The sequence below is a fragment of the Sciurus carolinensis genome, unplaced genomic scaffold, assembly GCF_902686445.1.
Source record: "Sciurus carolinensis unplaced genomic scaffold, mSciCar1.2, whole genome shotgun sequence".
Lineage (NCBI taxonomy): Eukaryota > Metazoa > Chordata > Mammalia > Rodentia > Sciuridae > Sciurus > Sciurus carolinensis.
The window spans coordinates 244116-256200 of NW_025920238.1; the positions used below are offsets into that span (position 1 = coordinate 244116).

General features: G+C 36.0%; 1 pseudogene; it reads right to left on the bottom strand.

Annotated features, from left to right (window-relative positions):
- The window catches only part of LOC124975280 (coiled-coil domain-containing protein 138-like), a 105201-nt pseudogene that overhangs the window by 89326 nt on the left and 3790 nt on the right, over positions 1 to 12085 (bottom strand).

Consider the following 12085-nt stretch of genomic DNA (forward strand, 5'->3'; position numbering starts at 1 on the left):
TGTACATTTATGACTAAAAAAAAAAAAGAAAGAAAAGCACTAAGTGTTCACTTGGGCCTATGCAGATGTCCAAAGAATGACTAAACAGGGTGAAATGTCTGGCATCTTTGCCTTTGCATTTTATATGTCTGCTTTGCTATCTTAATTTTGGGGTCAGATTTTTTCTGTTCAACTCTACATATATACACATTGGTAGCTTAAGAAATGTTTGGTCAGAACTGGCAGTAAAAGGTTGATTTGCCCGAAATTTCTCTAATGTCTCTCCTCCCATTTCAACACTAAAGGCAACAAGAAAAGGGTAATTAAGATATTTTAAGTTTTACAGGGGCATCATGATGAACAGATTGCCAACTACCAGATTTTGCAATATCCAACTCCTGACCATTACCCTGTTGCCTAGAAGTTCCCAGTCATAGATCCATTCCTAACAAGACCATCCCTTTTCCCCTTCTCTAAAGATAAATGGAAACTTGTGTCAAGATGATCTTTTGAGGTAGTAGTCTATCATCTTCTTAGTTTTGCTGACTTAATGAGCAAATATTTTTCCTCACTCCAATAACTTGTTCATGATTCACTAAGCATCTTTAACAGAGGTGAGTAAATGGATTTGGGTTCAGTATCTGATTCACTCACAAACTTTTAAACTACATAATCCAGTGATTTTTTAGAATATTAATAAAATTGTGCAACCCATCACCACAACAAGTTTTAGAGTATTTTCCAACTCTAAAATAATCTTACCATTAGCATCATCCCAACACTTTACCCCAAGTCTCCCAGTCAACCACTAACTACTTTCTGTCTATAACTTTTTCTCAATTTTTCGTACAAATTGAATCATACCATAAGGACTTTTGTGAATGAATTCTTTCAAATATCATAATGTTTTCAAAATTCTTGATTTTTTAAAATTTTTACAGACTGCATTTTGTTTCATTGTACACAAATGGGGTACAACATTTCACTTCTATGTACATGATGTATATTGACAGAATTCATGTAATCATACATGTACATAGGGTAATGATGTCTGTCTCAGTTCACTATATTTCCTGACTCACCCCCCCCATTTTCCTCTACACAATCCAAAGTTCCTCCATTCTTTTCTTACCAGTACCCACCACCTCCTCCCCCATTACATATCATCATCCACTTATCAAAGAAAACATTTGGCCTTTGTTTTTTGGGATTGGCTTATTTCACTTAGCATGATATTCTCCAACTTCATTAATTTACCTCCAAATTTTATTGTTCTTTTTGACTGAATAATATTCCATTGTGTACATATACCACAGATTCTTTATCCATTCATCTATTGAAGGGCATCTAGTTTGGTTCCACCATCTAGCTATTGTGAATTGATCAATTATAAATGCTAATGTGGCTGCATTACTGTAGCATGCTAGTTTGAAGTACTTTGGGTATAAATGTAGGAGTGGGATAGCTGGGTCAAATGCTGGGTTCATAATGCTAAAATTAATGTTTTAACATGCATAAAACTTCCTTGCTTTTCAATAATAGTAATATTGTTTTAAACACAGTAATCCACTATTGTCGCTCCCGCCAGCAAGAACGACCCGGAGACGTGATGGGTGGCAAACTTCTTTATTAACAGCTGATTCTTCTTCTTCCTCCTTCTTAGGGAAGTTATTGTCACTTATATAGGTTATATCAACTAATTAGAATATTCATGATATGTGGGGAGAAGATAGACGTATATGGGTATAACTTGAAGCACCTAAGAATCACGCAAGAATCATGCAGAGGCCCTGACCAATTACTGAGACTTCCTCAAGGTGAAGTTAGTTGTATACGTGCAGAATAGCAGTTTTTCAACCGCACTGGCAGCTTGCCAGGCGCCATCTTGGCCAGGCTCCACCTAGGGCCAGGGATCCGGCCGAAACCCCGACAGTTCCCCCTTTTTTCTTTTAAAAGAAAAGCTCGGGACCAAGCCTGTCTTAGGCGGAGTGGTCAACTATCGTCCTTACCCGTCATCGGATAACTGTAGAGCATGCTACAGCTCCTGTCTTAGGTCGGTACAGCGTTACCTACTACCTTACCCGTCTGGTCAATGGTCCAGCCTCGCGAGCCACACTTGTGGGGAGCTGCCGGCCTCTAGGGCAGCCATGGCCTGATGGAAGATGATACGATCTCTCGCTTGACTCTGACGCACACGCATGATAGTGCGTGAGAGGAAGATAACAGCAATGATCATAAGCATGCATAATGCTCCCGTACCAGCCCACTGCTTAATAAAACTGAAAGAGGAGGATAACCAATTTAGCACTTCAGACATTGGAACTACATCAACTCTAGTAGCATTAAGGCTAACAATTTGAGATCTAAGAATAGCTGTAAGATTATCAAATTCATTAGACCAGTTGGAATGTAGCTGAACAGATAAGATCCTAGACAAATTTGCTGCATAGCTGAAGTTATGATAAGCTATGGGTGTAACACAAAGTCCTCTTAGGTGATAAATGCATCCTACGCTTAACGGTTCCTGTAAAATGTCCATTTGTTCTTGAAGTAAGTCCACTCGCTGGTTCATAAGGAGTATGCCTGCTGTTAGATGTTGGTTTAGGGTCTCTTTAGTCTGTAAGGCTGCAGCTATATTTTCGGCCAAGTGATTGACTGCTGTTGCTGTAGGTATGGCAGTTGCTAGTGCTGCTGTTGCAGAAACCACTATTGCAGTGACCATAGCCGCTGTGATGTCAAATTCTCTCCTGTTTTTTGATAGCAACACTGGCAATTTTGCATCTGTAACAGAGACTGGGACTGGTAGGAAGGTAGGAACACACATTAAGTCTGCCAGCAGGAACCTAGAAGCATTTTAACATTGAGGGATAGCACAAATCTGAAGTACAATTGAGAGAAGCAGTTGTTTTGTTACATAGTTGAACTGTTCCTCCTAAGAGACTAAAAAGAGGTAGTAAGTTAGTTTATTCCGTGGAAACACACAAACTGAGCCGCAGCTCCAGTAAAGCACCGGGTTACCCTTATTACCCAGAGTTAAAAAAAAAAAACAAACCCAAACAAAGAGACAAAGAGAAAGTTTATCTTTAGGGGACCTGAAGGTCTCCTCTATTCCCCCTTTTTGTTTATAAAGAGTATTTTTGAGGGTGAGATGTGTATGTTCGACAATACTTTATTTTTGTGGGTTATAAGGTACATATGTGGTTAGAGTTATTTTAATTTTAGTGAGGAATTGGTTCTTACCAATTTTAGTTTTTAAAGGAAAATTTAGACTTTATAACGTAGTACAAATTTTTAACAGTTGCTTAACCATAATTGTATAAACCCCTATTTTTAATAAAACTTAAGAGACACAAAGTTAAGAATGAATTGGTGTTTCTAAGAAATCCTTGTCATTTTACCATGTCATTTTACCATATAGATTAAACTTTGGCTTATATCAGAACATTAGTATTTCACCTTAGGAAAAACCTTAAATAGCTTTAGCTGTTTTACATACACACAACCAACTTAGTTACACACAGACTTGTTGAAACTTGCCCTTTGTTACACACAGAACTTTTTATCCAGAAACATTTTCTTTTCCTTTTTATTAAATACATTTTTAAACCCAGAACCTTTTATTTTCTCTTCCCTATTTGTTGACCCCTTTTTGTTCACATTCTGAAACAACTCTTATGAAATTTCTGAATTTAGATAAATCACCCTATTTTAATAAGATTAAATATTTTGTTGTTTATAGTACTCTTAATTGAAACACAGTTGAAACTTTTGGGACCCTTTGTATATAGAATTTCACTTGTTAGGACATAACTCTTAGTAACCTTGTTTTTAGTTTAGTGATGACACAAAGTAAGTTTAAACCCTTTTATTTACCAACCTATGAAAACACCAATAATGTTTAAGTATGATACCCCATGGAATTTGAGGAGTTAAAAGTACTTGATGTTATTTAACAATTAGCATTTCAACTTTGTAAATTAACCAGACGTCTCTACAAACACATTTGAGTAATCCCATACATGTTAACTCCAATTTATTTATTTTTTAAAAACCAAGATATCAGACAAGTGTCCTGAACAGGATCCGTTGCCTCTTTCCTGCTGAAGAAAAGTCCTAGAAGCAATTGATATTAGACATTGTTTAACATTAACATTTCATTAGTTTGACCACCTGGAGACTTGTAAGTTATTTTTAAAAATATTTTACTTTTATTAGTTTACCCAATTTAAATTGAACCCTTTTAAATCACGTGAATAAAAGTATTTGGATCCATTTTTAAATTTTAATTTTAAGAGCGCTCAGTTTTGATGCAGATAAGACATAACACCAGACAGTACGACATACAAATAACACAAAATCAAAGGCCTTGTAATTTATAGGTGAATGTTCATTGCAATGAAACAGCTGTTTAAAAAACTTCAGTTGAATAAAAAATAGAACTGATCAAAAATAAAATCATTAACCTAGGTATGTAGGATTAAAATTATGAGCTCAAAAATACAGCATTAAAGAAAAAAAACAAAACAAAACAAGAATCCTGAAGAATAAGTCAGTTTTATGCAGCGGCCCAGGAATTTAAAACGGACACTTTTTTTCTTCTTTTTTTCTTATCTTTAGGTTACCCCCCTTTTCTCCTTTAGACGCTGTAGTTACATTCCAATGTGGCAGGGGGAGGGAGGATCACCCAGGACTTTTTAACCCCTTTTTTACCTGGTTGAGAAATCAGGTTAGGTTTGAATGCAGAAAATCATGAAACAATTATCTCTTACAATATTAAGAATTGATCCAAGACACAAACAAGCCACACAACAAACACAAAAATAACACACCACACACACAATTTGGTACCCCTTTATAAATTGAAACTAACTAATTTTACCGGGCAACGAGTCTGCCTTTTGTGAACTTTTACCGGGCTTTCAGTCTATTAACCTCTCTCTGTTACCGGGCTTCCTAGCGTTACTTATTTTATTACTTTATTGTTTTATTATTTTATTACTTTATTACTTACCACTTATTTTACCCTTGTCTGTGAAAAATTATTGTTCTTATGAAATTTTTGAATTTAGCCTAGTTTTAGACAGTTCTATTCCTATGATTAAATCTTACAGCACTAAGAGGTAGTTTACTAGTTTAAACACACAAACAAAAAGACAAGCGCGCGCACGCACACACTCTCTCACGCACGCACACACATACACAGTTTGGTACCACTATATAAATCTGTATCTGGCCACTTCACTCGTCCCTCCTATGGGGATCCTTTTGTGATGAATTGTCCCTCCTCTGGGGAACCTCTTGTGATGAATCGTCCCTCCTATGGGGAACCTCTTTTTATGACTCGTCCCTCTTCGCTCTCATCAGAATCTGACTGAGCGCTAACAGAGCCCTTTTGTGACTCTTCTTTTACCTTTTTCAATACTTCCTCTCCCTGCGCAACTGCCTTTTGTAAAGCCTCCCGAAGGGAACGCAAACAAGTTCTGACTAATGACCAAACTGCTAACGTCCCTGGGAGCGTTACCGGACAGCGCTTTAAATCTTCCCCCGGGTGTTCCCACTGTGGGATAGTTAACAATCCTTCCTCCAGAAACCAAGGTGAAATCTCCTCTACCTGCTTTAAAAATGCCCAAGCAGTTTGTCTTTAAGGAAGTGCCGTTAGCTTTAAGAATTTCTTTCAAGGGACCTTCCATTCTACATCTAGCAACCTCGTTCCCCATTTTTTGAGGAAACTTTAACCTCTCGTTCCTAGGAACTTTATCGCAATCACAATATTCTCGTCTCTAGGAAACTTCCCTGTCCACTGACAGATCTGGGTGCACACTTTCACGGATCGTTGCTCACCTCACTCACCTCTCCGCGGCACGTAAGATTCCCGGGGTTCAGCACCACTTGTCGCTCCCGCCAGCAAGAACGACCCGGAGACGTGATGGGTGGCAAACTTCTTTATTAACAGCTGATTCTTCTTCTTCCTCCTTCTTAGGGAAGTTATTGTCACTTATATAGGTTATATCAACTAATTAGAATATTCATGATATGTGGGGAGAAGATAGACGTATATGGGTATAACTTGAAGCACCTAAGAATCACGCAAGAATCATGCAGAGGCCCTGACCAATTACTGAGACTTCCTCAAGGTGAAGTTAGTTGTATACGTGCAGAATAGCAGTTTTTCAACCGCACTGGCAGCTTGCCAGGCGCCATCTTGGCCAGGCTCCACCTAGGGCCAGGGGTCCGGCCGAAACCCCGACACACTATAATAAATATAAAACATCTATTGATTATTATTTGGTTGATATTTGGACTACTTTACTTGCTGGATATTATAAGTCATGTTACTATGAACAATCATGTACAATTTTTTTTATTGTAAACAAATAGGATACATGTTCTTTCTCTGTACATAGAGTAAAGGCATACCATTTGTGTAATCATAAATTTACATAGGGCAATGTTGGTTGATTCATTCTGTTATTTTTTCCCTTCCCCCCTCCCCTCCCATCCCTCTTTTCCCTCTATAAAGTCCTTCCTTCCTCCATTCTTGCCCCACTCCCTAACCCTAACTCTAACCCTAAAACTAACCCCTCGCATGCCCCATTACATATCATCATCCACTTATCAGAGAGATCATTCTTCCTTTGGTTTTCTGAGATTGGCTTATCTCACTTAGCATGATATTCTCCAATTTCATCCATTTGCCTGCAAATGCCATAATTTTATCATTCTTTATGGTTGAGTAATATTCCATTGTATATATATGCCACAGTTTCTTTATCCATTAATCTTCTGAAGGGCATCTAGGTTGGTTCCACAATCTGGCTATGGTGAATTCAGCAGCAATGAACATTGATGTGGCTATATCTCTGTAAAATGCTGATTGTAAGTCCTTTGGGTATAGGCCAAGGAGTGGGACAGCTGGGTCAAATGGTAGTTCCATTCCAAGTTTTCTAAGGAATCTCCATACTGCATTTCAGAGTGGCTGCACTAATTTGCAACCCCACCAGCAATATATGAGTGTACCTGTTTCCCCACATCCTCACCAACACCTGTTTTTGCTTCTATTCTTCAAAATCGCCATTCTAATTGGGGTGAGATGCAATCTTAGGGTGGTTTTGATTTGCATTTCTCTTATAACTAGATGTGTTGAACTTTTTTCCATATGTTTGTTGATTATACATCTTCTTCTGTGAAGTGTCTATTCATTTCCTTAGACCATTTGTCGATTGGGTTATTTGTAGTCTTGGTGTTGAGTTTTTTTTTTTTTTTGAGTTTTTTGAGTTCTTTATAGATTCTGGAGATTAGTGCTCTATCTGAAGTGTGATTTGCAAAGATTTTCTCCCACTCTGTAGGCTCTTTCTTTGCATTGCTGATAGTTTCCTTTGCTGAGAGAAAGCTTTTTAGTTTGAAACTATCCCAGTTGTTGATTCTTGCTTTTATTTCTTGTGCTATGGGAGTCCTGTTGAGGAAGCCTGGTCCTAAGCTGACATGTTGAAGCTCTGGACCTACATTTTCTTCTATAAGATGCAGGGTCTCTGATCTGATTCCGAGGTCTTTAACCTATTTTGTGTTTAGTTTCATGCACAGTGAGAGATATGGGTTTAGTTTCATTCTGTTGCATATGGATTTCCAATTTTCCCAGCATCATTTGTTGAAGAGGCTATCTTTTCTCCATGGCATATTTTTGGCACCTTAGTCTAGTATGAGAAAATTATATTTATTTGGGTTTGTGTCCATGTCCTGTATTCTGTGCCATTGATCTACCTGTCTATTTTGGTACCAATACCCTGCCATTTTTGTTACTATTGCTTTGTAGTAGAGTTGAAGATCTGGTATTGCAATAGCCCTGCTTCATTTTTCCTGTGAAGGATTGCTTTAGATATTCTGGGTTTCATATTCTTCCAGATGAATTTCATGATTGCTTGTTCTATTTCTGTAAGATACATCATTGGGATTTTAATTGGAATTTCATTGAATCTGTATAGCACTTTTGGTAGTATGGCCATTTTGAAAATATTAAATCTGCATATCCAGTAACATGGGAGATCTTTCCATCTTCTAAGGTGTTCTTTAATTTCTTTCTTTAGTGTTCTGTAGTTCTCATTGTAGAGGACTTTCACCACTTTTGTGAGATTGATTCTCAAATATTTTATTTTTTTTGAGACTATTGTGAATGGGGTAGTTTTCCTAAATTCTCTTTCTGAAGATTCATCACTTATGTATAAAAATGAATTAGATTTATGAGCACTGATCTTATATCCCGCTACTTTACTAAATACACTTATGAGTTCTAAGAGTTTTCTGGTGGAATTTCCTGGTTCCTCTAAGTATATAATCATATCATCAGCAAATAGGGATAGTTTGAGTTCTTCTTTTCCTATTCGTATCCCTTTAATTTCTTTGGTCTGTCTAATTGCTCTGCCTAGAGTTTCAAGGACGATATTGAATAGGAGTGGTGAAACAGGGCATTCCTGCCTTGTTCCAGATTATAGGGGGAATGCTTTCAGTTTTTCACCATTTAGAATGATATTAGCCATGGGCTTAGCGTAGATGGCCTTTACAATTTTAAGGAATGTTCCCATTAACCCTATTTTTTCTAGTGTTTTGAGCATGAAAAGGTGCTGTATTTTATCAAATGCTTTTTCTGCATCTATTGAAATAATCATGTGATTCTGGACTTTAAGTCTATTGATATGGTGAATTACATTTATTGATTTCCTGATGTTGAACCAACCTTGCATCCCTGGAATGAAACCCACTTGATCATGGTGCACTATCTTTTTAATATGTTTTTGTATGCGATTTGGTAAAATTTTGTTCATAATTTTTGCTTTGATGTTCATTAAGGATATTGGTCTAAAATTTTCTTTCCTGGATGTGTCTTTGTCTAGTTTAGGTATCAGGGTGATATTAGCTTCATAGAATGAGTTTGGGAGAGTTCCCTCCTCTTATATTTTATAGAATACTTTGAAAAGTATTGGAATGAGCTCTTCTTTAAAGGTTTTGTAGAACTCGGCTGAGAACCCATCTGGTCCTGGACTTTTCTTTGTTGGTAGGCTTTTGATGACTTCTTCTATTTCATTACTTGAAGTTGGTCTATTTATATTGTGTATGTCCTCCTCGTTTAGTTTAGACATTTCATACATCTCTAGAAACTTGTTCTACTTGTTGACTATTATAAGTCATGTTACTATGAACAATATGTACAAATTTTTATGTCTACAAATCCCTTCATTTTTCTTTACTGCACACCTAGTAGAATTGTTGAGTTATAATGTAACCTGACAATCCTTTTTGAATGAGGAACCAAACTATCTATGTAGTTATACCATTTTATAATCAAATTAGCACTGTGTGTGTCAATTTCTTCAAATCTATAATTATGTGGTTTTTTTAATATAAGCCATCCTAGTGAGTGTGAAGTGGTATATCATGGTTTCCTTTTATATTTCCCTGATGACTAAAAATGGTGAGTAGTATTTCATGTGCTTACTGACCATTTACACATCTCTTTTTTCTTATTGTAAACAAATGGGGCACATGTTGTTTCTCTTACACATCTCTTTTATGTAAATGTCTATTCATATTCAGGGGGCATATTTAGCATTTTTATTAGTTTTTTTATATACTCAGAATGGAAGTCCCTTATTCAATATATAATTTGAAAAAATTTTTTATATTCAGTGGGTTGTCTTTAATTTTCTTGATATCTTTTTCCTTTTAATTTTTTTTGGTTGTTGATGGACCTTCATTTACCTATATGTGATGCTCAGGATGGAACCCAGTGCCTCGCACAATCTAGGCACTCTTCCACTGAGCTAAGACACAAGCTCTTGATATCTTTTGAAGCACAGAAGATTCTTATTTTCAAAGATCCCATTATTCTTTTAATTTTTTCTTTAGTTGCTTATGCTTTTTGTTATACTTAAGAAAACACTGCCAAATCCAAGGTCACAAAGATTTACTTACATGTTTTCTTCCAAGTTTTATACTTTAACCTCTTTACAAATTGAGACTTTTGATGCATTTCAGTAGGTTTTTAATATGTGGATTAAGGCAGGAGTGTAACATCATTCTTTGTATGCAGTCACCCAGCTGTCTCAGCATCATTATTTGAAAATGTACCATTTTCTCGCTGAACTCTTTTACTACTATGGCAAAAATAAATTCCTTGTAAACATGAAGGTTCATTATAGATTTTGATAGTCCACTGATCAGTATGTCTAACCTCAAGCCAGTACCACTCTATTCACTACTACAGTGCTGTAGTTAATTTTAAAAATAGGAAGAAATTATACTTCTTTTCTAAACATGATGTTGATATTCTGGGACAACAACAATTTCAATATGAATTTCAGGACTGCCCTTCAATTTCTTCAAAGAAGCTAGCTGGGATTTTGATAAAGAATATAATCATGCTGTAGATTAAATTGATGAGTACTGGCATCTTAAGAATATTTTCTCCCTGATCATATCTGTTCATTATTTAGAGCTTTTTATTTTATTTCATTTTAACCAGAGTTTAGAACTTTTAATTTGTCCTAAAGAAACTGAAGCAAAACTCATAAAACATTCTGCTTTCCTTTACACCCCCAAATACAAACAAAAAACAATTATTTGAAGGAAAAAAAACCAACTTCGTACATGGGATAAAAAATATAAATTTAAAACTTACAGATAAGGTTTAATTTCATTAATAATCCCCTATGGTTTTCAGAGTATATGCTTTGCAGCAAAATTTCAATACAGCTATTTACTATATTTGTCCATATATTTACCTTTACCAGAGAATTTTGTTTTCAGATGGATTTATACTTGATGTCTAATGTACTTAAATTTCAACTTCAAGGATTCCCTTTAGAATTTCTTGTAGGACAGTTCTAATGTTTTTGTTTATCCAAGAAAGACTTAATTTCTGCTTTATTTCTGAAGAACAACTTCATTGAATAAAGTACACTTTATTTAAGAGTTTTTTTGTTTTGTTTTGTTTTGTTTTGTTTTTTTACATTCACACTTGGAATGTGCTATTCTAGTGTCTTCTGTCTTGCATGGTCTTTGCTGAAAATCTTTTAAAATCCTTACAAAGATTTCTTTGTGTGTGACAAGTTGCTTTTCTCTTTCAAATTTGTCTTTGACTTTTAAGATCCTTTTGTCTTTGACTTGAAAATTTGATTATGTTTTGTCTTGATGTAGTTCTCTGGATTTCTTAGCTGGAGTGTCTTTAGCTTCTTGCATTTGGATGCCTATTTCTTTCCTCAGAAAAAGCCCACCTCAGTCATTAGTTCTACAACTAAGCTCTCTGCCCCTTCTCCCTCTCTCTTCTTTTTTGTATCTCCAATAATGTGTGCATTGGTTCCCGTGATGGTATCCCATGAGCCCTTTAAGTTCTGTTTCTTCAGTTTTTTTTTTACTGTTCTTAATTGTCTTCAAGTTTGCTGATGCTTTTTTTTATCAAGTCTAATAGTGAATTTTTCAGATCAGACATTGTGTTCCTGTTATGTTCAGATATGTAGTATCCCCCCAAAAAAATCATGGGTAAGTCAATACAAGTAAGTTTGACAGTGAAATAATTGGGTTTTAAAAGCATTAAGCTAATCAATACATTAATCCATGGATGGATTAACTGGGTGGTGATTGCAGGCACTTAGAATGTGGCTGGACAAGGAGGGAGGTCACTCGGTGTGCTCTTTGGGGTATATTTTTCCCCTTGGTGAGTGGAGATTTCTCTGCTTCATGATTGTTATGTACTGAGCAGTTTGTCTCCTTCACACCCTTCCACCATGATGTTCTGCTTTACCTCAGGCCCAGAACAATGAAGTCAGCTATCCATGAATCAAGACCTCTAAAAATTTTCTGAAATAAAATTTTCCTCCTCTAAAATTGCTCATCAGTTCTTTTGGTCACAGTGGTAAAAAAGCTGACTGAAATAGATCCTTTCTTATAGTTTCCATCCTTTTGCCTATACTCACTTTGTTCATACATTATTTTCCCATTTTTGTTTTGTCTATGTTCTCTTTTAATCCACTGAGCATCTTTAAGGCAGTTTTAAAATTGTCAGAAACTTCAGAGATCTGCATTTCCTTAAGTTCATTATCTGGAGTGTGTTTTTTGT